The following is a 4,143-nucleotide window of genomic DNA, read 5'->3' as shown; positions in this document are numbered from 1 at the left end:
TGTGAGGTCTCGCAGCAAGCTATCAAATACGGTGCATTTCTCATCTTTTAAAAATACGCTATACGTCGCCAGGTGCTTCATTAGATTCGAGGAGTTGCCTCCTTTGCACAGTATCACCTTAAAGCACCTGTTGCAGGCTGCTGAGTTTGCATCTTTTGCTGTGAAGTACAGCCAGACTTAGACCACTTTGCCTTGGGCATTTTTAATCTGTAGCTCTGCTCTAAAAGAACGTACGTACCTGGGCCCGCCTACTATACTTGCAAAGGTAAAATGATTGGCTAGAATCCAAAGTGTATGACATTTCAGGGGAAATAAAGCACCAAAATGTGCGCTGCTTTTCGGTCTGGTTACTACCGTTTATGTCAGAACCGGTGCGATACCAGTACCCATCCCTAGTTTTAACAGGTTACACAATAAAATGTATCAAAATGTAAACATAGCAAACACTTAAGCCTTATCAGAAGCAAAACACACAAAGGTACTGGTAGTAAAAGCTACCTTTGGCCAAAACTCCCATTATTCACATATCATAAAGTTTATAGGACAGCTCCATTGTATATGTACCTGTCTCTTTAGAAGGAATAAACATGGTTAGTAGTTGATTGCCCCGCAAATCTAAAATTTCATTCTTTTCCATGTTCTTGTTTGAACGCTACCAAACACATGCATGCAGGCACGTTTACTGCCACGTAGTGGTGCAATATTAACAGCCAGGGTCAAGGGTCAGGTCAACATAGACCTTTGAGGTAACCTGATACAATGCCACACCGCAGCTTTGTGCCCATAGAGTCTCTTCAGATCGTAAGGGCTTGTCTCATTTTAGTGTGCAGTGGCATTTGATTATTATTCTGACACTAAACATGTTGTCACCGCAGAGGTCGGAGTCCAGAAGAGTTTGTGTAACTTGATGTTTTATTTCTCAATTCTGTGCAGCCGTGAGCTCGCAAGCTGACAGCCAAGGCAACATCTTGAGTAACCCTCCCGTCCTGTCTATTTACAAAAGAGTGAGAAACATCTCAGTGGATTTGTTATCTGCCCATAAACATGTCTGACAAACAGGTAAAGTAATGGACTATTTTACCCACCTTCTGCTGTTGACTCATTTTCAAGTGAACTTCTGCTTTCATTCAAACATTCAAATAGGCGCTTTGAATAAGAAGCTAATGTGTCCCGTGATTCTGCTGACTGTTTTTTCTGTTATATAAAAATCAATGGACACAATGGACAGGTTGGAGAAATGTGCCCCAGAACAGGTAAAATTTGTGCAATGCACTTGGTCACTATCAAAATTATTAAACTTTATATAATTAGATCAGACACTGGTATTGATCTTCAGGACTAAAAATAGCAGACAAAATTTGCTTTAGCTGAGTATTTAACTGTCAGTTACCTAATAATAGGACAGCTTTGTTAGCTGTCATGTGGCTCATCTGTCACAGGGAACAGCTAAAGTCCAATGTCAATCACTTCCACGACCTGTACTTTGGTCAATCACCATAACGATAAGAGGGTGCCGGCCTGCATATCAGCTCCAAGCGATAAGGGTTCACTCGAGTGTTTACACTGCAGGCATGGTTGAGACTAAGATCGTGGTGAACTCTTTAAACAAAGGGGCAGGGGTACGGGGCAGCCCCATCAGCCCATTTTCTTCCTCTATGACCACCATTAGCTCGTAGACTCCTCCTTACAGGCATGACAGCTTTCAGGCCGTGAGATAGATGGGTTAAGCATTAAACCTGTGGACTACTCTTTAATACACACACACACACACACACATACATACATGCATGTACACTGAAATGCACACACTCTGATCATACAAACTGTTAGAGCTGGATGTTAAACTGCTGTCTGGAAATCTGCATGGAAGACTTCAAGTTTTGCTGATGAGGAAGGTAGGGGCTCTGTCATGTTTTATTGGTTGTTTTGCTGTTTTCATATACTTCTACTTTCATATCCATATTTTATATATAACAGCTAGTCTGAATTCTTTTTAAACATTTTTGTTCTACCACTGTATGTGAGCAGTTTGGCGGTTTCTTCCATTTCCAATCGCAGGTTTTTGTTGTTCTGGCCTTTCAAAGAACTACATATTTTTTTTCTTCACCCCTTAGTGAGACAAGTCCATACACACCTCCTGATGTCTTGGATTATTGCCCGTTTAATTCGTGTTTTCTTGGCATCGTGCTCTAATGTGGGATTTGTAAAGCTTCAAGCTTCATTGAGTGTCTCTCAGCCAGGTAGCTAGTCATGGAGGCTGGATGCTTACATTTACTGTGGCCACGTTACTCGTGCTTGTTTGTGTATATAATGTTTGTGGGATTAGATGACGTGATCCCCCTGAGTGATGGGTGTCACTAATGAGGCTCCAAGGTCATTGGTAGTTTTCCTGCAGATTTCAGAGGGCTGTGCACACCTGCTTCAGCAAGAAAGTGGTCTGCACGCCTCAGTGACGTTCAGAGCTTCAAATACTTTAGCCAAAGCTTATTAGCAGTTTTCATGGCCTGTCTGTCTAACGTGGCCCTTTGCTGCCTTGTGGGGGTTGGGTGATACTGCTGAGCAGAAAGCCATCAGACAGTATGGATTATTTATGCTTCACCCGCACATCCAGCTGTGTGATCACAGTTTGCAAATACACTTACACACAACCCTTGTTTTTCTTTCTTTTGTAGCAAATCACAATGGCTTTGATTGATTTTTATATCAGCTTGACACTTCTGATTTCAAAGCATGTGTTGTGTGTCATAATTGCCATGGCATTGCTATAGCAACCTGAGAGGTTGGCGGCCTTTTTTTTTTTTTTTTTTCAGCGTAACCCCCTCTTGTCTGCTTTAGGCCCTAATTCCAACCCCAGTGCATGCACACGCACAGACGCGCTCACACACACAATAATACTTATGACCTTGTGTGCAGAGTGCCCTCAGTAGGCTTGGCTGAGTGAGCACAAGAGAGAGGTCCTGACCTACGAGACAAAGGTATTCTGTTACCATAGGGACCGTTGTTTTCCTTTTTTCCATGCCTCATATGCTCACTCTGTCTCACACACTGCTGATACAGACCCACAAGTGTAGTTTAACAGACATTCCTCTCCACCCTCCGTGTGTGTGTCTGTTTTTCTCTGAGTCCACCAGAGCTGTGCAGTCTGATGCTAATCAGCGCTCTCTGTGTTTACATTCTTATGCATGTTGGTGGCAACATGAGGTTTAGTGTGGTCCATTACATCTAAGCTACTGGCTGAGAGGTCACGAGTTCAGTAAAGGGCTCCTTTTTTCTATGTTCTTTAAATACAAAGCCACGCATGCTCTGGGCATGTTGACACAAAACCCTGCCATTTAGTCCACTGCAGACTGATCAATATCTGCACTGTGGAAGAAGCTGCAAGTAGTGACCTTTTTACAAGTGGGATTTTTATCTTGTCACTCAATTACTCGATTACACAAAAGCTTGTCTAGATCTTAGTCGAGCTGTGGTCAAGAGGATTCTTTATTGTTTCCCCTTAAGGAGGAATTACAATAAGATGATGCTGAGTGGGGAAAAAAATAGTTTATGAAACAGGATATCCTCGGAAGGAAGACTTGAGGGTCAGGAGTGAGAAGCTGAATGCTAAATAGGTTTACTTTGTGCTAATAGAGCTAACACTGCCTCCATTCAGATAAAAGTAGAAGACCGAGTAGCTTAGTAAAGTTTCCTGCTAAGATGCCAGGCCTCTTTTCATGTTGTGCTTTGAAAGTGCTTTGAAAGAGTGGGAATTTACGGGGTCTTTACTATCCGATTGGGTTTAGTTCCTCTAGACTGAATCTTGAATCTCAATATTTCATTCACTGTATTGTGAATATTTTCCCTATAACTGTTGTTATGTGGTTTTTCCTGTTGAACATGACAGAAGTCTGAGCTCGTTGTGGTTATCTTGGTGTTCTTGTTTTTACATTTTGTCTTTTTTTTGGTTTCGTTTATGTTACTCATCTGCTTTTGATCTGTTTTGCTTCAGGCTTGTTGCTCACCAACCCTGGAGCCAGTAGGGACTGTCCTTGGGTTTTTCCATTCAGTTCATACTACTTCAAGGCTTAAAATGTCAGTAAAAGGGGGATGACTTCTGTTATTACCAACAGTGGCTATATATATATATATATATATATATATATA

General features: G+C 41.8%; 1 protein-coding gene across 2 annotated transcripts in view; it reads left to right on the top strand.

Moving 5' to 3' along the window:
- The window catches only part of pparab (peroxisome proliferator-activated receptor alpha b), a 40,019-nt gene that overhangs the window by 6,731 nt on the left and 29,145 nt on the right, over window positions 1-4,143 (top strand). The window contains exon 1 of one of the 2 annotated variants that reach the window (XM_013909575.1): window positions 1,012-1,059. The exons of the other annotated variant lie outside the window; for it this stretch is intronic. The gene's annotated coding sequence lies outside the window, so the exon portion shown is untranslated. Of the gene's footprint in view, window positions 1-1,011; window positions 1,060-4,143 lie in introns of those variants that run through there. 2 annotated transcript variants of the gene reach the window in all.

The sequence above is a fragment of the Pundamilia nyererei genome, unplaced genomic scaffold (assembly GCF_000239375.1).
Source record: "Pundamilia nyererei isolate P.nyererei 1_Seehausen unplaced genomic scaffold, PunNye1.0 scaffold00027, whole genome shotgun sequence".
Lineage (NCBI taxonomy): Eukaryota > Metazoa > Chordata > Actinopteri > Cichliformes > Cichlidae > Pundamilia > Pundamilia nyererei.
Note: the sequence above shows the minus strand (reverse complement) of the source record. Positions and strands in the feature narration are given on the sequence as shown.